This window comes from Bombina bombina, chromosome 2, assembly GCF_027579735.1.
Source record: "Bombina bombina isolate aBomBom1 chromosome 2, aBomBom1.pri, whole genome shotgun sequence".
Lineage (NCBI taxonomy): Eukaryota > Metazoa > Chordata > Amphibia > Anura > Bombinatoridae > Bombina > Bombina bombina.
The window spans coordinates 646,408,152-646,433,534 of record NC_069500.1 but is presented as its reverse complement, the minus strand read 5'-3'; positions in this window follow the sequence as shown (position 1 = coordinate 646,433,534).

Below are 25,383 nucleotides of genomic sequence, written 5' to 3'. Positions count from 1 at the left end.
TGGTCCACCCCCCATACTGTATATAGTGGTACTGTATAGTGACACTGTTTACCCCCTGCCCCACCATGCTGTAGTAACAAGGTCTGTAATTTGCTGGTTACACAAACATACACAAACACACATACATGCATAAATACACACACAGTCACATACACACACACACACACACACACATAAACACCAATGGATAAAACATAAACACTAACCCCTGTAGTTATGTCACACTCACATGATATTAGTGCAGGCAGTGGTAGGTTAAAGTTTTTTATAAAAAAATAAATAAATTATAATAATTTTTTTATTTTTTTTTTAAGTTGAGCCCCCACCCTCAGGGGCCCAGTCGTACCTGCTACCTCTGCACACCCTGTAGTTTCGCCCCACTACCCCCTTATATAGATAATCAGGATCACTACATAAAGCTGAGATCTAAGCAAAAATCCTTTGTATCTTTCTACATCCTCACTTTTTATTAGTATTCTCTCTAACACACTGAATCCCTCTGGATTGTTCTACAGAGCTGTTGTTACTCTAATGGTGCTAAAAACACATGGTGAGATCTCAGATATTCTAAGGTGACTATCCAGCAGCACATTTTCATCAACTTTTTTCCAGATATTGAAATCAGAAAGGTCACATGGAGGGCAATAAAGCACATATACCAGATCAGCTATTTTCTGAAAAAGCAGTTAATACCTGGGTGCTTCATAATAAAATATATACAGTATATATATGCACAAAACATATAACACAGTCGGCTTATAGACTCAAAGAAATATCAATATGCCACATATTGCTGAAAACACCATAGATATTAAATATTCTTGTATATAAAAAGCATTAGTACCACTTTTTTATGACCGAAAAATAATTACAAAGGGAACAATAGTATTATTATTTTTTTTAAAGGTCATTTTTAATCTTTCAAATTCTCTCCCTGACCCTCCTCCCCTTCTGGACATAATGAGCAACTGACTGTCAGTCCATAAAGCCCTTCTATGAGGATATGGTTCTGACTATCAAGGGTGTTCATGGAATATATTGAAAATGTATCACTCACAATAAATGTATGCATGGGTTATTCTGCCCCTAGCCCTCCCCATTTTGGTTTGGACATTGCCACACAATTTAATTAAAATAATACAATTTTAAAGCTTTCACTTGCTAAAATTCTCCTCAGAAATGCACCGCTCACCATTTATTTCCTTACAAGCTTAAATCCACTAAAAACAAGGTAGCATTAACTATCCTAGGTGGTACTGCTCATCAGTGCACTCATGGACCTCCCTTCATGGCCCCAATTGGCAGAGGATCAACATACAAAAGTAAGTTTGAAATGCAGGAGGTTCTATAAATAATATAGCATTCACCTGACTTTTCAACAGCAATGGTTTATTATTTAGAATCTCCAGCATTTGAATGCACGTTGTGCCGGGATAACACTGATAGAATTTGCACAAGACATCTCTGTTGAAAAAAAACCATTGTCCATAGTAATATCCGGTACCAAAATAAAAAAATCATAAATGCACTATATATAAAAGCTTAACATTGAAATAAATAAAACTGAAAGGGATAATAACCCACATTTTTTCTTTCATGAGTCAGATAGAGCATGCAATTTTAAGCAACTTTCTAATTTACTCCTATTATTAATTTTTCTTTGTTCTCTTGGTATCTTTATTTGAAACAGCAGGAATGTAGCTTACGAGCCAGCCCTTCTTTGGTTCAGCACTTGCTAATCGGTGGCTAAATGCAGCCACCATTCAGCAAGTGCTATCCAGGGTTTTGAACCAAAAATGGTCTGGCTTTTAAGCTTAAATTCCTGCTTTTTCAAATAAAGATACCAAGAGAACGAATAAAAATTGATAATAGGAGTAAATTAGAAAGTTTCTTAAAATTGCATGCTTTATCTGAATCACGAAAGAAAAAATTTGGGTTGAATATCCCTTTAACCATCCTTAGTTAAAATTAACCAACATACTTCTCAGCAGACTTTATTCCAACAAACTGTAAAATATTTGTTTGGTTTCATATGACTTGAAATAAACTTTAAAATTTGCAAACTTTTTGTAACTGATATTGTAGCTAATAAACAACAGAAATAATATAGAACAGTTCCATTTTTTATTTCATATTAACATGTTTAATTTTTAAATGTAATATTATAAAATTGTATTTTCAACCCATGGGCTAGATTGCACGCAATTGATAATGAAATGTACTTTGTAGACAGCCAACGTTCTATACTTGAAGAAGCAGATGATCATTGATCAACTGATTTTCTGACAAGACCTACATGGTCCGACTTGGGCTTTATGAGTTGGTTATAACAGGAGACTTTACAATTAACTAGTTTTAAAGAACAGAACAGCTGACTTTTTATTTTTTTAAGTTGGGTGTTTCAATTAGCTTTCAATAACTTGATATCAACTTTCGGCAATGTCAGGGCTTTGTAGAATTGAACCCATAACCGTTTTATTATATATTGTTGTAGTTATAATAGAGTAAAATGCTGACTGTTAAACCACAGAGTGATACAAGATTCCGGTGATTTTCTGGGCAGTGATCAGCAGATGTGTCAATTCTCTCTGTTCTCATTTATCATAATTACATATCTCAGTCTGTTTGGAGACATAAGCAAGTTGTAAGGTCTGCAGACAGCACACATCTCATATATCACCAATCTTGCCAAAAATAATTACATTTTGGCTAGAGATTTAATTTTCGCTTCCTTCTGTGTAAATGTATATAAAACTATATGCAATATATATCAGCAATAAAGTTCTGCCTTAAAAGATCTTCCTGCAAAGTATCCTTCTAACTAAACATTTTTTTGCAAATTCCAAGCCACCCGGAAATACACATCTTGGGTGCCCACTTTGAAAATCTTTATAGAATGTATATCCATGAACTATTTTTTCAGTAGCTATTGAAAGTCAAAGGTTGCCTGTACATTACTGTGTGTAACAGTACCCATTTACAGACAAGCTAAAGCAAATTGCAGTGTGCACATGCACCATTCTGAGAGTAAAAGAGCACCATTTTCTGAGCTAAATAAAAAGTATTAAACATTATGAGCCAACTAATGATAGTGCAGGTACAATTACCAATACCACTGGACTGCACTACCATTAGTGCATGACTTTTATATTACAAGTCCATGGTAAAGTGCGTTAACCAGAAAAGGATTAGTACGGCCGATACTTTCAATGGATATTGTGACAACGATAATTTGTGCTGAAATTGCAAGTTGAAAAGTTATAGCAAAAGCCAAAATTGCACTAGAAAATTTAGCGTGACTTCAGACCTTAAAAGGACATGAAACCCAACATTTTTCTTTCATGATTCAGATAGCGAATACAATTTCAAACAACTTTCCAATTTACTTCTATTATTTAATTTGCTTCTTTCCCTTGCTATCCTTTGCTGTAATGTTTATCTAGGCAAGTTCATGTGCAGCAGAGAACCTAGGTTCTAGCTGTTGATTGGTAGCTGCATATATAAACTGATTATCATTGGCTCACCCATGTGTTCAGTTAGAAACAAGTAGTGCATTGCTGCTCATTCAACAAAGCATACCAAGAGAATAAAACAGATTAGATAATAGAAGTAAATTCGAAAGTTGTTTGAAATTGTGTTCTCTATCTGAATTATGAAAGAAAATATTTGGGTTTCATGTCCCTTTAAGTTAACTGTAAGGGTTAAAAAAAAGTTTCACAAAACACATGTAAACATATTAAAGGACCAGTCAACACAGTAGATTTACATAATCAACAAATGCAAGATAACAAGACAATGCAATACCACTTAGTCTGAACTTCAAATGAGTAGTAGATTTTTTTTCTGACAATTTTAAAAGTTATGTCTTTTTCCACTCCCCCTGTACCATGTGACAGATATCAGCCAATCACAAATGCATACACGTACCATGTGACGGCCATCAGCCATTCACAAATGCATACACACTTATTTTTGCACATGCTCAGTAGGAGCTGGTGACTCAAAAAGTTTAAATATAAAAAGACTGTGCACATTTTGTTAATGGAAGTAAATTGGAAAGTTGTTTAAAATGGCATGCTCTATCTGAATAATGAAAGTTTAATTTTGATTGAGTGTCCCTTTAAAATAAAGTTTTACCCACATACTGTATACACAATAAATACAAATATATTATATTAATAAAAAGTTTATAAAAGGGTTAAAAGGGATATGGTGTTTAAATAGAAAGGGCTCCAATATATATGTCTAAATATGTGTATGTGTGTATATAAAGTAAATATGTGTATACAGTACATGTGTATATTTATGTGTTTATACACTATGTGTAAATATGTATGTGCACACGTAGAGTACATACATATATACACATAAATGCACATGTATACACTTACATAGACATATTTATACTTTTGAGCCCTTCGCAGAGTGAATTTCATGGTAAAAAGACTGAAATAAACAGTGATTAAACTATACCAGTGTATACAAATCGCTTAAATGTGTTTATATAAACAGGCCAGCATACTATAATGATCACGGCGCTTGCTAATACACATTAGCAATAAATATATAACAGTAGCTAAGGATACTCATTTAAGGATCAAATTATACATTTAAAGCGACAGTCTACAGCAGAATTTTTATTGTTTGAAAAGATAGATAATCCCTTTATTACCCATTCCCCAGTTTTGCATAACCAACACGGTTATATTAATATACTTTTAACCTCTGTGATTATCTTGTATCTAAGCCTCTGCAAACTGCCCCTTTATTTCAGTTCTTTTGACAGACTTGCAGTTTAGCCAATCAGCGCCTGCTCCCAGATAACTTTACGTGCACAAGCACAGTGTTATCTATATGAAATACATGAACTAACACCCTCTAGTGGTGAAAAACTGTTAAAATGCATTCTGAAAAGAGGTGGCCTTCAAGGTCTAAGAAATTAGCATATGAACCTCCTAGGTATTGAAAAATTGTTTAAAATGACATGCTCTATCTGAAAAATGAAAGTTTATTTTGTCCTAGACTGTCCCTTTAACAGAGTATGGTATCATCAGTGTCAGGGTTACGTGAAAGCCATACATAATTGCAGCAACGTTAGTCCGGTCTTTAATATGTATATCTGTGAACCACTACTAAACAAGCTATGACATTGTTACGCTGTCGGGGATAAACTTAATTATCAACATGTATATTCCTCATGTGTGTGAGTATGGATCTCAGTTCGCCCACTGGTGTTCCATGTATCAGTATGCAGCTAGGCAACCACTTGTGTGCACTCGTTAAAACAGGCGCGGATGTAACAGATCCGACGTCTGCATAGCTCAAAGTCTATCCACATGGCTAATTAGCATAACTTGCTGACGTAAGCGAATAACTATGTGATATATGCAGCTGTGTTTTAGCAGTATCTGTTTACTTTACTTGAAACACCATATAATCCGAAAACGAGTCACAATGTGAATATCGAACTTGGTCAGCAACGTTATTCAAGCCTAGAAAATTGCGCACATACATCATGAAAAAACATCATAGTATAATAAATCGTCATGGTAGCCTAAATAAATGTGGGGTTGTCAAAAAAGAGTGGGCCTCTGTATGCACCAACTAAATTCAATGATGTATATCCACAGGCATACATAGTAGCTAGTTGTCAATTAACCGTTTAGGCTCCACCAAACCATGAGTATATAGGCATATCATAATACAAACAAGTGACTCATTATCTGTGCTAAACTGTAAAGCATATCGTCAATGACTATCCCTTGGGATGTCTAAATATCTGCCCATAAACAATGAGATCTAATCTGTTAATAGACCAGGAGTTATATGTCAATTATGTATATATGTGATACTCTAGAGCATGGGTGCAGTCAGGTATACCCAAAAAAAAAGGTATCCTCAGATCCATGACAGTAAGCTCACAATGTCCACATCAAGTCATTCATAGTTCATTGTTTAACTATTTACAAATTTACAATCTACAATCAATGTTTATCCCCAATTTACAGGGAATGAGATAAGACCTCCACAATATAATCAATGGTCTAACCCTTGACAAGTTCCAAGCTTGGTAGGCAGCTGTACCCTGTATTGGAGTTCAGAATGACTCATGCAGTAAGACCTCAAGTAAATAATTATAATTGGTCAACTGTTACAAATGGCAATCAAGGTCTGGCTTAACCAGGTCATCTTTACATATCAAGGGGAGATGGTTAAAGTCCATATATATATAGTTCCACAATCTAGAAGGCAAAGTATAAGTTGTATCAGGGACATCAGTATAATAGTTAGGATTTTACACAGGGTACCCTACTCCATACCCTTCATTATTGTGGCAAGACCCTGCTTGTGAGGAGTCAAAAAAGGGGGTACACCAATAAGCCTCTCATATGTGCATTATCTATTATACTGGCTCCAACCTATAGTTAATAGGGATGATTGGCACTAGAATCAGTAAGACATTGGTCATTAAACACTTACCCTTGTAAATCAATATGTAAGTGTGTAGTGCTACAGAGGTATAGTTACTTCAAAATATTCAACAAATTAGTAATTTGGTTGAATGTACAGGGAGTGCAGAATTATTAGGCAAGTTGTATTTTTGAGGATTAATTTTATTATTGAACAACAACCATGTTCTCAATGAACCAAAAAACTCATTAATATCAAAGCTGAATAGTTTTGGAAGTAGTTTTTAGTTTGTTTTTAGTTATAGCTATTTTAGGGGGATATCTGTGTGTGCAGGTGACTATTACTGTGCATAATTATTAGGCAACTTAACAAAAAACAAATATATACCCATTTCAATTATTTATTTTTACCAGTGAAACCAATATAACATCTCAACATTCACAAATATACATTTCTGACATTCAAAAACATAACAAAAACAAATCAGTGACCAATATAGCCACCTTTCTTTGCAAGGACACTCAAAAGCCTGCCATCCATGGATTCTGTAAGTGTTTTGATCTGTTCACCATCAACATTGCGTGCAGCAGCAACCACAGCCTCGCAGACACTGTTCAGAGAGGTGTACTGTTTTCCCTCCTTGTAAATCTCACATTTGATGATGGACCACAGGTTCTCAATGGGGTTCAGATCAGGTGAACAAGGAGGCCATGTCATTAGATTTTCTTCTTTTATACCCTTTCTTGCCAGCCACGCTGTGGAGTACTTGGACGCGTGTGATGGAGCATTGTCCTGCATGAAAATCATGTTTTTCTTGAAGGATGCAGACTTCTTCCTGTACCACTGCTTGAAGAAGGTGTCTTCCAGAAACTGGCAGCAGGACTGGGAGTTGAGCTTGACTCCATCCTCAACCCAAAAAGGCCCCACAAGCTCATCTTTGATGATACCAGCCCAAACCAGTACTCCACCTCCACCTTGCTGGCGTCTGAATCGGACTGGAGCTCTCTGCCCTTTACCAATCCAGCCACGGGCCCATCCATCTGGCCCATCAAGACTCACTCTCATTTCATCAGTCCATTAAACCTTAGAAAAATCAGTCTAGAGATATTTCTTGTCCCAGTCTTGACGTTTCAGCTTGTGTGTCTTGTTCAGTGGTGGTCGTCTTTCAGCCTTTCTTACCTTGGCCATGTCTCTGAGTATTGCACACCTTGTGCTTTTGGGCACTCCAGTGATGTTGCAGCTCTGAAATATGGCCAAACTGGTGGCAAGTGGCATCTTGGCAGCTGCACGCTTGACTTTTCTCAGTTCATGGGCAGTTATTTTGCGCCTTGGTTTTTCCACATGCTTCTTGCGACCCTGTTGACTATTTTGAATGAAACGCTTGATTGTTCGATGATCACACTTCAGAAGCTTTGCAATTTTAAGAGTGCTGCCTCCCTCTGCAAGATATCTCACTATTTTTGACTTTTCTGAGCCTGTCAAGTCCTTCTTTTGACCCATTTTGCCAAAGGAAAGGAAGTTGCCTAATAATTATGCACACCTGATATAGGGTGTTGATGTCATTAGACCACACCCCTTCTCATTACAGAGATGCACATCACCTAATATGCTTAATTGGTAGTAGGCTTTCGAGCCTATACAGCTTGGAGTAAGACAACATGCATAAAGAGGATAATGTGGTCAAAATACTCATTTGCCTAATAATTCTGCACTCCCTGTATTTATAGGTTGTTGCCTCTGTTTCTTTATAATTAGGACTGTTATAAAGTTAAGTGCCAGATAAGGGTATACTTAAACCAACTGTGGGAGATACATATATTAGTGTCACCCACAACTGGTATTCTTTTTCTATGATATATATATATATATATATATATATATATATATATATATATATACCATGTTTGCCTGTGACGTATCTGACATCATGACACACTAATGCATTCAGTAAATCCCTAGATGTCCCATTATACTTTACACTTCCAGTATACACTGGGTTTAGATGCACTTATGTGTACACTGTTGAGTATCACGGCTATTAATTTCCTTTCTGTATTATTATGTCACTGTTAGTCATGAAATTGCACCAATTTTAATTGTGTTGCACTTTGATGAATAATGTATTTTTAAATGTGAATACCCCTTGTATTGTTGATGTGGCTATTTTGCTTTATTGATATTACTATGACAACCCTTTTTGTCATTTTTTTCTGTTGGGGGAGGGACTTACTACTGTTTATAAGTCAGTTATGTGTTTGTACTGTTGTTGGTCTGATGAAGGGGTGAAAACCCCGAAACGTCATTGTGGAATAAAATGTTTAGATACACTTGAGTGCTTTGTCTAATTAACCCTGTGATTTCCTCTTAGTATCCTGGCATGTATTTATGCTGCTAGTGAGAGTGCACCTATCTCTACTATATATATATATATATATATATATATATATATATATATATATATATATATTTGTACAATATATCTATACCTATTTATGCTGTTGGCAAATACCTATTAATTGAATAATTGTCTATCTATATCTGTATATATTTTTATTTAGATATTTAGGTTTAGATATATTTTACAGAAAAAAGAATCATATATATATTTATATATTTAAATATATATATTTAAAAACAAAATAACTGGGGCATGTCTAGGCAGCAGCCATATTAAGTCGCTCCTAGTGTGACAGTTCTGCAGCATCTACTGAAATAAAACTCAGTTTTGACTAGGCTGAGAAACACTGAATTGAATAATACAAAATGTGCAGAGTTTATAATCAGTGGGCCCAGATCTTGACCATTAAGACATCAGGTGGTGGCCTCTCTTTGAGGATTCAACACCCCCTTCCCTGGGTGAACTGGGTAGTACAGTCATTTTTAGACTGTTCTCTGTTTTAAAGGGGGGACCCATCTACACTAGTAAAGCAGCTATCTGCACAGGCAGTGTTGTTAAGGTGAGTTTACTGAGCCTTATAACACCAATAGAGGCGCAAGACAGATGGGAATCTAAGATGGCCCAGCTCCTACAAGACCACTTATGATTGCAGTCTTGAGTCTATTGTGACAGGTGCTGGTGGTACAGAGATCCCACACTCATACAGTCAGAAGGGTTATGTTGGCTTTGTCTCCAAAGAGTCTCTACTCACACTTTAAACCTGATTGAAGGGCCTTGGGACCTCTTCAGTCCTGAACGACAATGCAAAGTCCTTAGCTAATCAATTGGAGAGCATAGCTAGTCCTGAGGTGATTGCGGAAGCTTTTACTGGCTTGACAGAATGCAATCTTTTTCTTTGTGATGGCGGAACATCAGTCTGGGCCATTGCTGTGAAATGGGGAGAATTCTCTATGGGCTCTACAGCACAGCTGAGGATTGTTATATATGGACAATGGGGACACTGCCTCTCACATTCCCCAACTTCTTAAACTATTAAAAGGAGAGCTTCATTCTGCCTTTAATAGATGGAGTCATATGACTCCGTGTGACAATATTCATTGTATGGCTACTTTTTCATTCAGGGATATATATTCCAGTATGTTACACTTGCTGAGCAACATGGAGTGGGGTGAGTGAGGTGAGAGAACCAGGACTAATTCGCCCTAACACTCATAATGGTACTTCCGTTGTCATTAAAGTGGATTATTAAAGGGTCATGAAACCCAACATTTTTCTTTCATGATTCAGATAGAGAATACAATTTTAAACAACTTTCTAGTTTACTTCTATTATCTCATTTGTTTCATTCTCTTGGTATCATTTGTTGAAGGAGCAGCAATGCACTACTGGTTTCTAACAGACCACATGGGTGAGTCAATGACAACCCATATATATATGCAGCCACCGATCAGCTTGCCTAGATAAACCTTTCAGCAAAGGATAACAAGAGAAGGAAGCAAATTATATAATAGAAGTAAATTGGAAAGTTGTTTAAAATTGTAATCTCTATGAACTATGAAAGAAAAAATGTGGGTTTAATGTCACTTTAATAGAACCTGGTCAGTTATGTTGAGCTCAAGGGAAATTGCAGTGAGCCGTGCTATCTTTCGACTAGATTACGAGTTTTGCGTTATACTGAAAAAGCAGGTTATAACGCTGCTTTTTGACTACCGCAGGTATTATGAGTCTTGAAGATTTAGGGGCACCGCACACTTTTTTGGCCTTACCGCAAATCAACTTACGCAAATTGCGTATAGTCTTTTTTCTATGGGACTTCCATAGCGCTGGTATTACGAGCTTGTCCTGGGAGGCCAAAAAGTGAGCGGTACACCCTATCCCGTCAAGATTCGTACCGCATTTTATAGTCAGTAGTTATGAGTTTTACACTACAAAGCCGTAACATAAAACTCATAACTAAAGTGTTAAAAAGTACACTAACACCCATAAACTACCTATTAACCCCTAAACCGAGGCCCTCCTGCATCGCAAACACTAAAATAAAATTATTAACCCCTAATCTGCCGCTCCGGACATCGCCGCCACTAGAATAAACATATTAACCCCTAAACCGCCGCACTCCCACCTCATAAACTCTAGTTAAATATTATTAACCCCTAATCTGCCATCCCCAATGTCGCTGCTACTATACTATATTTATTAACCCCTAAACCTAAGTCTAACCCAAACCCTAACACCCCCTAACTTAAATATAATTTAAATAAATCTAAAGAAAATTCCTATCATTACCTAAATTATTCCTATTTAAAACTAAATACTTACCTATAAAATAAACCCTAAGCTAGCTACAATATAACTAATAGTTACATTGAATCTAGCTTAGGGCTTATTTTTATTTTACAAGCAAATTTGTATTTATTTTAACTAGGTAGAATAGTTAGTAAATAGTGATAGAATTCTATCAGCCAATCGGAATCTAAGGAACGCCATCTTGGATGACGTCATTTAAAGAAATCTTCATTCGTTGGTAGTCGTCGGAAAAAAGAGGATGCTCCGCGTCGGATGTCTTGAAGATGGAGCCGCTCTTCGCCCGATGGATAATGATAGAAGATGCCGTCTGGATGAAGACTTCTACCCGTCTGGAGGACCACTTCTCCCGGCTTCGTTGAGGACTTCTTGCCGCTTCGATGAGGACTTCTCCCGGCTTCGTTGAGGATGGATGTCGGATTGTCAAAACTGTAAGTGGATTTTCAGGGGTTAGTGTTAGGATTTTTTAAGGGTTTATTGGGTGGGTTTTAATTTTAGGTTAGGGCTTTGGGCTGCAATAGAGCTAAATGCCCTTTTAAGGGAAATGCCCATCGAAATGCCCTTTTCAGGGCAATGGGGAGCTTAGGTTTTTTTAGTTAGGGTTTTATTTGGGGGGGTTTGGTTGTGTAGGTGGTGGGTTTTACTGTTGGGGGGATGGTTTGTATTTTTTCCAGGTAAAAGAGCTGATTTCTTTGGGGCAATGCCCCGCAAAAGGCCCTTTTAATAGGGCTTTTTTATTTTGATAGGGCTGTTAGATTAGTTGTAATTAGTTTAAATATCTTGTAAATTGTTTTTTATTTTCTGTAATTCAGTGTTTGTTTGTTTTTGTAATTTGGCTAATTGTATTTAATTTACGTAATTTATTTAATTGTAGTGTAGTGTTAGGTGTTAGTGTAACTTAGGTTAGGTTTTATTTTACAGGTAAATTTTTATTTATTTTAGCTAGGTAGTTAGTAAATAGTTAATAACTATTACTAACTATTCTACCTAGTTAAAATAAATACAAACTTGCCTGTACAAACTTGCCTGTAAAATAAAAATAAACCCTAAGCTAGATACAATGTAACTATTAGTTATATTGTAGCTAGCTTAGGGTTTATTTTATAGGTAAGTGTTTAGTTTTAAATAGGAATAATTTAGGTAATGATAGGAATTTTCTTTAGATTTATTAAAATTATATTTAAGTTAGGGGGTGTTAGGGTTAGGGTTAGACTAAGGTTTAGGGGTTAATAAATTTAGAATAGTGGTGGCGACGTTGGGGACGGCAGATTAGGGGTTAATAAATGTAGATAGGTTTAGGCGAAATTGGGGGCAGCAGGTTAGGGGTTAATAAATGTAGGTAGGTGGCGGCAATGTTAGGGACAGCAGATTAGGGTTTAATAATATTTACCAAGTGTTTGTGATGCAGGAGTGCGGTGGTTTAGGGGTTAATATGTTTATTATAGTGGTGGCGATGTCCAGAGTGGCAGATTAGGGCTTAATAAGAATAATGTAGGTGTCGGCGATGTTGGGGCGGTAGATTAGGGGTTAATAAGTGTAAGATTAGGGGTGTTTAGACTCGGGGTTCATGTTAGGGTGTTAGGTGTAAACATAAATTTTGTTCCCCATAGGAATCAATGGGGCTGCGTTACTGAGCTAAATGCTGCTTTTTTGCAGGTGTTAGACTTTTTCTCAGCCGGCTTTCCCCATTGATGTCTATGGGGAAATCATGGCGGATTACTGTATGCAGGCTTGCGGAAACAGGGTGAATTGGCCCAATTCAGCCAATAATAAATTGACCCCGAAGAAAAATAAATAAATTTAATAATATAAGTAAACTGGAAAGTTGTTTAAAATTGTATGTTCCACCTAGATCATGAAAGAACAAAATTGGGTTTCATATCCCTTTAAAGTGAAGGTCAATTTTTATCAATGAGTGCCCGGTTTTTAAAAAATACTTTTAAAAAAAGGGGCACTTTCATTGATGAAATTTAACATTACACTGGATTTGAAGAAATACTTACCTTTTACTCCTGCAAAGCCGGATCGACGATCCCCCTCCTTCTTCTTCCTGCTGTAGACCACAGCAATGATGAAACTGGCTGCCTCCAATCACAGCTGGGCATCACGAGCTGGATGCTCTGGGGTGCAAGCCATGATTGGAGGAAGCCGGTTTTGTAATTTCTGACGTCAGTACAGAGGAACTGAGGCTGAGATCGGCAATCCGGTTTTGCAGAAATAAAAGGTAAGTATTTCTTCAAATCCAGTGCAATGTAAATTTTCATCAATGAAAGTGACCATGTTTTTAAAAATATTTTTAAAAACCAGGCACTCATTGATGAAAATTGACCTTCACTTTAAGTTTTTCTATGCAGATATACAAGTGAAATGGGTTGTAAACATTTTGCTCTACATGGACCCATAGTGGTATGCTTATGTACAGCATGCTCCATAGTTTTCTAGATACTCCAAAATGAATGTGCATCCGTCGTTCACTCACATGCTAACTGCAGGACTTTTGGGGCGCTAACCTAACCAAAATAAAAATTTACTTTAAATGCAGTTAGTGCGCAAGCGAAAAAGTAATTTAGCATGCCACTTGTAATCTGGCCCAATGTGTGGATTTCCTCTTGCATACCTCTCAATATTTCTCAGAGATTATGAAGATAGGGATTTTGGTGAATTATTTGAGGAAATCCAGGGGTGGAGTTGCAGTTTACCAGGCAATAAAGTCAGTTTGCATCAGGGCAGAGTTGGCCTGAACTGGTAGTGATACAATCAGGGGGAACATGACTTGTCTTCCATCAGCAAACTGGGACTTTAATAATATCCTAGGAAGCTGAGAAAAGAACAGCTATCAGAGTTCCCAAATTATGGCAGTCCCATAAAATGCAGGACAGTTGGGGTTTGCTGCTTTAGATGCACTCTATGACATTTCCAATACCATATACAACATTCGGTGCAAAGACAATTTCGTAAAAAAATGCTTTTTGTTTTCTCATTTTAAAACTTTTGCTAATTTATTGTACATGACAGAGAATAAGTATTTACCCAGTTAAGGACAATGGAAATTCTAAAACTAACTTTACTCTTTATATGATACTTTTGCTTATATTTAATAGGACACATTTACAATATCCAACTATAAGACTTGAAATACTTTCATAATTTTCCATATAGAATGTTATGCTTATGTTTATTTGTAAGAGGACATATTATATTCCACATTTTTAATGCAATGTTAGCTATGTGACAAGATACATTACATTGCATTTATATCATTATACTAATAGTAGCACATTAGCTTTGACATACTTGTAAAACTAGATCTATGAGTCAATTTCATGGTGGTTAAACTGACAGTTATCCAAATGATGCTTAGATAAATGTATAGTTAATTCATTACTATATATATACTGTGTAATGACTGAAATATGTTTAATATCTAAAATTTCAATATTAACTATTCTCTATATTGCCAATGCCAAATAGTTTGCAATGCTACAGGCTTAATTGTAAGCTTAATCCCATGGAAATGTATTAGTCAGAGATATTGGTAATTGGCTTCAAGTAAAGGTGTCCTTATTCAGATGATGCAAATATTTATAGCAGAGTTATTATTGCATAACAGGGCAGATTATCTGAAAAGTGATATTAATAAAGAAAATAATTGGTTAGTTGGAAAAATAAGCGGGTTTTAAAATAAAACACCACAAAATGCTCAACTAGAATCAATAACACCTTTTTGTGAAACTAATAAATCAAGTAAAAACTTGCATCAACATCATAGCTTGAAAACTGAAGAATTAAAAAAGATTTGTAACATCACCTCTAGTCACTCTCCACTCTAATCACCAGTAACTCTCCACTTTAATCAATACTCACTCTCCACTCTAGTCACCAGTTATTCTCCATTCTAATCAGTACTCACTCTCCACTCAAGTCACTGTCTACTTTTTTCACTACTTGTTCTCCACTCTAGTCACCAGCCACTATCCACTCTACTCACCACTCATTCTCCACTCTAATCAGTACTCACTCTCCACTCTAGTCACTAGTCACTCTCCACTCTAATCAGTACTCACTCTACACTCTAGTCATTAGTAACTGTCTACTCTTTTCACTACTTGTTCTCCACTCTAGCCACCAGCCACTATCCACTCTAGACACCACCCATTCTCCACTTTAGTCACTAGTCACGCTCCACTCTAATCAGTGCTCACTCTCCACTTTAGTCACTAGTCACGTTCTACTCTTTTTACTATTTGTTCTCCACTCTAGTTACCACTCTTTCTCCACTCAAATCACTAGTCACTCTCCAATCTATTCCCTAGTCACTATCAAATCTTATCACTGTCTACTCTTCTCACTAGTCATTCTCCACTCTAGTCACCATTCACTCCATTTTAATCACTAGTCGTTCTTTACTGTATTCACTAGTCACTCTCTATTCTAGTTAATAGTCATAGTCCATACTAGTCACTAGTCATTCCTTATTCTAGTCACTTGTCACTCTCCACTCTAGTTACCACTCTTTCTCCACTCAAATCACTAGTCACTCTCCAATCTATTCCCTAGTCACTATCAAATCTTATCACTGTCTACTCTTCTCACTAGTCATTCTCCACTCTAGTCACCATTCACTCCATTTTAATCACTAGTCGTTCTTTACTGTATTCACTAGTCACTCTCTATTCTAGTTAATAGTCATAGTCCATACTAGTCACTAGTCATTCCTTATTCTAGTCACTTGTCACTCTCCACTCTAGTTACCAGTCACTCTCCACTCTTGTCACTAGTCACCGTCTACTCTTGTCACCAGTCATTTTCCATTCTTGTCACATGTCCCTCTCCACCCTAGTCACTAGTCACTCCCACTCGTCAACAGTCACTCTTTACTCTATTCACTAGTTATTTTTAACTCAAGTTACTAGTCACTCACCACTCTAGTTACTAGTTACACTCCATTATAAACAGTGTAGCATATATATCATAACCATTCATCCCTCAGCACATTTAAAGTGCTCCACTGTGAAGGATACCAATAGTACAAAATTAAATAAAAATGTTACAGAACAAATTAAAAAGAGAAAAATTCTTGATATAAAAAAAAGTTAATTCTAATAAATTAAGAAAAAAATAATATAAAAACAGTTAAAGATAAATAAATGAAAAAGAAGAGAACCTCGTTAGGATTGCTAAAAAAAAGTGAGACCCAACAGCAAGATGTGATACTGTGATTCTTTATGAATTCTGTATGCTGGATCTTGGTGTAGGGGAAAGTTCTAAACAGGCCCCTGATATAACCCAGAAAGCCCAAAGCCAGCCCCCTTTTTTAGTCTGTGAGATTGCAGAGAAACATATAGTTTTATCCCACAAGACTACTCTTCACTAACAAAACAGACTTTCAATAATTTTACAATTACAAAAATTTATACAAAACAATCTGCAAGTGTGTTTCCTAAGTTTTGCTGTTGTAATTATTGTTTCCACATTTCTAGTGGTTTGTGTTTGGTATCTTGTACTGGGCACCTCACATAACCATATATGTTAAAAGCAGAAGCCTGCAAAAGAGGGGAAACAATGAGTAAGAATTTCGAACATGATCTTGCCTTTACAACAATGCCCCTCAACAATCTCATGGGCATCAATGAATCTAGTCCAATGGCACTGTCAGTAGATACATATGAACAGAATTATTATTTCAGATGATTGGATATTGATAAACAATACAGTAAAACAGCTGTTTAGGAAATTGTAATGCTTTGTTATATAAGAGAAGATATTTGCAGAAGAAAATGTGAGGTATATATATATATATATATATATATATATATATATATATATATATATATATATATATATATATATATATAATTATCTAGGACATCTTTTCAATATTTTGCTCAGTCCGGAACATTGTATCTCCATATATATTCATATTAGGGTTAATAACATTTTACATAGTTTTAAAAATAAAACTCACTCATGGATTTTATGACATTAATATTTAGATGAGAAAAGAGAGGCTATATGGGAGAAACCTTCAAGAATATTAAGAGTTTTCAAGAGATAGTAAAGTTAAAATTAAACTTAACCCCTAGATGTCCTTAGGGCTTTAACACCTTTAGGACGGCATGGAACGTCCTAACTTTTGCAACATCCTGCTTCCTTCTGTGTACTTATGCCAATTGATTTGACTCAGGAATGTGCCTAGCAAGGCAGGCAATCCCCTAGAAGCCAATCAGTGACATTTTTTGAAGCACTTGATAACAATGACCATTATGTGCTTCCTTTTTCTTTTTTTCTTTTTTTTTACAATCCGAACTTGGACAAATAAATCCATCCTTAAGGGGTTAAATTAATTGGATGGATCATGATATTTTAGAGTAAATTAGGGCAACTGTTTTCTCTGGCAAAACTTTTTATGCAAACTTTCAGGTTGCATAAAAAGTTTGTGCATTAAATGTGATTGCTTTCAAGCAATGGTATTTACTTTCAACTTGTAATATGAGTGAACATTGTCATTCATTGCCAGCCATAGAAAATATGGGGAGCATAATTTAAACAGTGAGACACTTTTAATAATTTGAAGGTAAAAAACACAGCAATCTCGCAATCATGTTTATGCTCCCTGCACTAATGATAGTGATCCACTCATAATCTGGCCCGTATGTTACAAATTAACCAAGTAGTTTTTATAGCATTATCATCCTTTTCATACAACAAAGAAACATGTCGGCTTGTTTACATTCAAAAAAGTTTTTAAATGGTAAAAAACCTTACTACGGGAAGAATCCTCTAAATTCTAACTTTCTGTTTTCTACTCTTTGTAATGTCTTATTTTTTATGGAATAAAAAAAAACTAGAAATATTCTTATTTTTCAATATATGTTTATAACTATTGCTCTTTTAAATCAATAATTTTTTTTAAACTATAATATTATAATTTTTTCTTTCCTAATTTTCATATTTAGCATTAGAACATATTACAATTAATTACGTTTTACCATTTAAAAAAAAATGATTGTTTATTTAAAAAAAAAAATACCTATATAACATTTTTAAATGATCAGATTATGGGCTCTGTTTATCAATTCCCGAGTGGCCCAGCCTTGAGGCCAGTGGATAGCATCCACTGCTCACATTTAACATTGCACAAGCCACTGCTTGTGCAATACCATCCCAACTTGCTTGTGGCCAATTGCGGGCTAGTAGGGGTTGTTAATCATCCCGTTTGGACCTGATCAGGATGATTGAAATCAACCACACTTTAGGTGGTGGAGAGGTTAAGTAGGAGTTGTCTCCAAATTTGCTCTTGTAGCATGAAATATAAATCAAGTTTTCAGTTCAGAGATTGATATAATCGACATCCCTATTGTGATGAGAGCAGGAAGTGATGCCACTAGTTTGGGGACGGGGCTTAGGTCCGGTAGTCTGTGTCGCAGTTAGTTAGTGAAATCAACCTGACTAGATGTATGTTTCCATGCTCTGTAATAAAATAGTTGTACCATCATTACTGTGTCCTGCATATGTCCTGCATCTCATGACACCTATTATAAATATTTTTAGTAAGCAATGAATCAGTGAGTTGAACTTCAGTGGAATACATAATGGAATAATTTATGTACTACAAAAAGTCAGAAGACTAAGTGAATCAAAGGCTGCATATGTTTACTGCAATAGTATCATGTCAGACGCAAAGCCTGCATACATTAACTGTAATAAGATCATGTCATACTAGTCTAGTTGTTGTTTACTACATATTTAAATTATTAGAACAGTTATTTATTTAGAGTTTGGCATCTGATACTGTCCCATACAATGAAACAAACAAATTACATTCCTGGGACATTAGATTAGTTTGAGTGTTGTTGGCTGTTAAAATGTAAGTTCCATTAAAATAGTAAATCATTTATAACCTTTTTAGTTAAAATATAGATGAGAAGTATATGTTTTGCAACAAATCGCCCTAAGTTATATAGAGGGGAAATAAATTAAATATGCAGCAAAAATATATGCAGCACAGAATATGAGTAGATGAGTTGTTCAGCTCCTTAGTGAGTATCAAAGCAAATTAGACTTTATAAAAGTCCAGAGGGTGATCTTTAGAGAATTTCTACATACAAATGTGGTTACATCCATTAAATATGGTTATGCCAATAGGAATCAAATAAGTAAACCTATGGACGTATATCAGACGTACCCATGGTAATATGTTCTGTCACTGGATATACCACTCTTCATTTCTATCACAGTTAAAGAGTATATACTGCTATAAAATATTTTATTCCAGAATAATTACTTTTAATTTAGATGGTATATTAAAATCTTATCAACAAAAATAAAAAAAATGCCACAGAACTCTAAGCATCTATTTGCATTGAAAAAAGACAATGCCTATTTTGGTTTCTTCAAGTGAGTCCTTAAAGGGACATTACATTTAAAATGTTATTCTTTTTTTGTTTTATTATGTTTATTTTTTTTATGTTGAGTGCAGAGGGGCTGGTGTGTATGTTAATCATTGGAGGATGTTATTTATATCCGTTTCTAATAAATCACTGCTTACTAGGGGTTAGATTATAAATGGAGCGCTAACTGTTGTGCGCAAACGATAAGGGGTATTTCAAGGCTCTTTGCACGCATTAGAAGTAGCGTGCATATTACGAGTTGAAAATAAAAGCGTTCACTTGAGCACAATTGAATTTAGCGTATGTGCGGTTAGCGCGACTTCAGATATCTGGTTAACTGTTACACAAGACAAAAAGTGCCACAAAAAAACATCAGAAATACATGTGAAAGTGGAGTTACACACATAATAATACTGTGATAAAAATTATACAAAAATATATAATATTGCATTAAAAAGTTATAAGGGCTCAAAGATATGAGGTTTCAGGTGTTAGACAAACAAAGGCAGTTACTGTGATGTGATGTTTTGAAGGGCGGAGGTAGCAGACTTTGATTTATCAGGGATTTTATATGGTTTATATGGTGTTTATGACACACTGATCTTGAATGAATAATGGGTCACTGGATAAGCACAGAGTGGCTACTGAAATAATTTTTAATATTAACAGTTTAGTCTGATTATCCTGTCATCACCCAAACACCAGTGTCACAGTTTCTGTGAGCCCATAGCAGTGAAAGCTGAGGAAATAGATTGGTTTTACCAAGCAATATACATGTGTATATACTTAATATAAATATATAGGTATAGATATGTATTTTACATAAACAGTATCATATATATATATATATATATGTAAAATATGCGTTTTGCACATCGTGTTTCGCAACTTAACATGGTTGGGTTAGCGCACATGAAAACTTAGTAATCTTAAGGCACGTTATTGAAATTTTACATACAAAATAAATAAAAAAATACTAAAAATTATTAAAAACATATTAAACATACATTAGAATTGTATTTTTTGTAGATTCTTCAAATTATAATGTGTTAATATGTGTATTCTGAATGCAGATTTATGCACATCTTATGAGTATAGGGATCATAATAATGTTTGTATATCTATTTAAGGGTTGCAATGATTGCTTGATTCTCCTCATAGGTATAATAATGTAGCGATATGTATAATTGTACATTTGTTTTTCTTTTTGCCAGAGTGGGCATGTGACTGTTGCTGTAAGGTTTCTTTCAACCAATTATCAGCCATTTAGGTCCACATATACCCACATGATACTTCACTATTTAAACTCCTTGAGAAAGGGTGGAGTCTGGAAACGTGCATCAGAGTTACACTGACGTCATCAGCTGGAGCCAGATTCAGAGACGCCACATGTGTGTTTGAAGCAGCGTTATCGTATACTATTGGCGTTGGATTCTAATCTTGAAACGACTAAATCCAATAGCCGCAGAAGAAGTTCTATCTATCATCCCCTATCTATTCTCCATGATCCTGATGCCTACATCTGAACCGCAAGTATATGGGGGTTACGCATACACTAAAATTGTACTTTGGGCTGCGCTACTAATAGAGGGGACTGTGTACAGGGTGTATAGCAATTTTTAAAAAACTGACGTACAAATATAGCACTCACAACATTTAATAAGTAAGTGGGTTATGTCAAGCAAAGAATGAAAATAAAATAAAACATAACTTTTATAAAATATTGCTAATGATAAAAATAATGGTAGAAGGGTGGATTTAAAATTACAAATGCCTACTCCTCAAGGTAAAGTGATTGAGATTAAAGGGACAGTCTACCATAGAATTGTTATTGTTTTAAAAGATAGATAATCCCTTTATTACCCATTCCCCAGTTTTGCACAACCAACACAGTTATATTAATACACTTTTTACCTCTGTGATTACCTTGTATCTAGGAACCTTCTTCCAGCCCCCTGATCACATGACTGTGACTGTTTATTATCAGTTGTCTTAAATTTAGCATTGTGTTGTGCTAAATCTTAAATAACCCCCTGTGCCTGAACACAGTGTTATCTATATGGCCCACGTGTACTTTCTGTCTCTTTGTGTTGAAAAAAGATTTAAAAAGCCTGTGATAAGAGGCAGCCCTCAAAGGCTTAGAAATCAGCATATGAAAGTTTAATTTATACTAGACTGTCCCTTTAAATTCAAAAGATGAATCAAAGGGTCTAAATTTTATCTAGAAATTAGGTGACCCTAACAGATCCTATCTGTGACAGAATCTCAATGTAAGTGCACAATCTGGATTTGCCAAGAATATCTGCCTATACATTATGATAACAGGTATGAACCCTAGCCGTAATATACTAGATAGAATACGATTGGATACTGGTTGAGGTAAGGGTTATCTATGCTGGTAAGGCAATATCTAGGGTGGGTTCCTATTGGTTGTTGTAGTTGAAAAATACAGTTTCTAGGACCTATACCTTCAAATGTCCATAGGTGACCTAAAAAACTAACTGTTACCTATACCTTTAGCTTTAGTTACCGTTTTTGCCACCAAGGTAAATCATATTTAGTTTAATGCTTGACCAATTGCTTAAGATATTGAGGCAGGTGCTCGCGATATTAAAGCATTAACAAAACAGAGACTAAGGTCTCAAATACATGGTCTATATTCTCAGGCGATACCTGAGATCTTTATCTTTAAATTGCCGTATGTTAACCCGTACAATACTGGGGACCTATACCTTTAAATTACCAATGTGAACCTATACCTGTGATTACCATGGTGACCTAGTGCAGTGACTAGGATCTATACCATGTAATAACCATGGGAGACCTATATCTGGGAATAACGAATTAGGAATCAGTACAGTATATAGGACCTATACCTTGAAATTACCATGGGTGAACCAAAACCGTACCAGGGGCCTATACCTTTAAATTACCATTGGAAACCTATACCTTTAATACCGTTAGTGAACCTGTATAGTCTCTAGGACCTATACCTTAGATTACCATAGGAAACATATAACTTTGGATTACCATAAGTAGAACAGTTGGGTGTCTAAGACCTATACTTGGACTTGCCGTGGATACCTATACCTTACATGGCCATAGTAAACCAGTCCAATATCAGGGACCTATGCTTTACCTATACCTATTAATACTGTTAGATAACCAGAAGAAAATATCTGCCGTTAAGTAAACACAATAAATCTAATTCCCGCTCCCTCTCTCTTCTTTTAGTTAGCATTGTCTACTCATATACTAACGGTATTACAAGGTATAAGATAAAACCTCACTCAGGGGAATTTTTTTCCAATATGCTGCAAATTCTTCTTTTTTAACTATATCCTTATCTTTCTCTGGTATGAGCCCTGGCTTTCCATACTAATGCTCTAATATCGCTAATTAAAAGGTATAGGTCTCTGGTATTACCAGAGAGTAAACGATTACTTATTAGAAGCATCTGTCTCTGCTCACCAGACTAGCACTACATTATTACAAGCATTTGCTAGGATACCAACAGACTCTAAACATCAGATTAGATTTATTCTGGTTACTTAACGGCAGATATTTTCTTCTGGTTATCTAACGGTATTAAAAGGTATAGGTAAAGCATAGGTCCCTGATATTGGACTGGTTCACTATGGCCATGTAAGGTATAGGTATCCACGGCAAGTCCAAATATAGGTCTTAGACACCCCACTGTTCTACTTATGGTAATCCGAAGGTATAGGTTTCCTACGGTAATCTAATGTATAGGTCCCAGAGACTATACAGGTTCACTAACGATATTAAAGATATAGATTTCCTATGGTAATTTAAAGGCATAGGCCCCTGGTATGGTTTTGGTTCACCCATAGTAATTCCAAGGTATAGGTCCTAGATACTGTACTGATTCCTAATTCGATATTCCCAGATATAGGTCTCCCACGGTTATGACATGGTATAGATCCTAGTCACTGCACTAGGTCACCCATGGTAATCACAGGTATAGACCATGTATTTTGAGACCTTAGTCTCCATTTTGTTAATGCTTTAATATCGCGAGCACCTGCCTAAATATCTTAAGCAATTGGTCAAGCATTAAACTATATATGATTTACCTTGGTGGCAAAAACGGTAACTAAAGCTATAGGTAACAGTTGGTGTTTTAGGTCACCTTTAGACATTTGAAGGTATTGGTCCTAGAAACTGTATTTTTCAACTACAACAACCAATAGGAACACACCCTAGATATTGCCTTGTAAACTTACATCAAGATTCTGTCACAGATAGGATCTGTTAGGGTCACCTAATTTCTAGATAATATTTAGACCCTTTGATTAATCTTTTAAATTTAATCTCAATCACTCTACCTTGAGGAGTAGGCATTTGTAAGTTTAAACCACCCTTCTACCCTTATATTTATCATTAGCAATATTTAATAAAAGTTATGTTTTATTTTATTGTCGCTTGACATAACCCACTTACTTATTAAACGTTGTGAGGCTACATTTGTACTCTTTTCATCAGTTCTTTACTGATTTTTTTCTAAATTACTTGTAAGTACAAGCACCGACCCCTCTAAAATAGTTACCATTGAGTAATGATATATATGGGAACATTTATTTATCTCAATAAGTAGTGCCATTAGTATTCTTGCTACAATACAGGGTGTATTGCATTATTAATGTAAAGCGAACCCTAAACTTGGCTATTGTTTACATACTATCAGGGGACATTATAAACTGCTTGCATTTATACACACGTTCCAATGATGGACTGAGTTTGATATATGTATCTCTGATGTCTAAAGACCAAGCATAACTGAAAAGCTGGATATGTTCATATGACTGTGCTGCTATAAGCAGAATACATTTGTATAAGTGGCTGTAACATCTCAAGCTTCTGTTCTTTTATTGCATTATCGACTAACATGCTTAGTTTCTGCTACTAACTCTGGACAGCTGATGACCGAGGTCCGCCCTTGGGATGCCTTATGGTCTGTTTTTTTTTTTTTTTTAATCTTGCACACATGTATGTAGGTTGTGTGATTGTGTGAATGTTTGGGGCCCCTGGACATTATTGTGTCTAGGATTAAGTGTATACATTGTACATTAATGAATAAATATTCTGATTGATAAATTTCAACTAATATTCTATATCATTGTGCTGAGATTTTCTATATTATTATTTTTACACATTAGAATAGTTTACAGAATGTTTAATCATTTTTAATACTTTTTATTACTTTTTTAAATATTTTAACATCACTCTCCTTCAATGCCACAATCTTACAAAGAAGCAATTGGACTAGCCTTTATGGTTTTAGATTGTGTTTGGGATTAGGAAAGCCATAGGCACCATTTTTAGGGTTAGGGGTTAGGTTTAAGATTTGGATATGGTCACCCATATTCCTTATAAGGGACATTGAACACATTCATTTATGTAACAGAGAACTATGTCCTGTCTGAAATAGTGGCTTACTGTGACATTGAATTTTGCTTTTTGCTTTTCGTATTATGAACTAATAAGGCATTAGATTAGAGCTGATAAAGGTTATATTGCTCAATAGAAAAAAGTTGCCACCAAACTGCTTGTGTCTACTGTTGCAAACTTAATTCCTTGGCATAAAAATCACACATTTGGTAGCTATTATGTTGCTTAATTGGCACTACAGCTATAAAAAGCAGAAATAGACTATCACTGTGTCATTCCTATTCGCATAAAGCCCTGTTACATTGATTCTGTTGCTGTGTGAAAAACTATGCACAGATCCAGTTCTTTAGTATCCTACAGAGGGTAGGGGTTGCTTTAGGATAATTTTCAACTGCTTACATCACACTCCCAAAGGGTAATGCTACCTGTACCTACATGCTCCAATACTTTGCACAAGCATACCGCTAG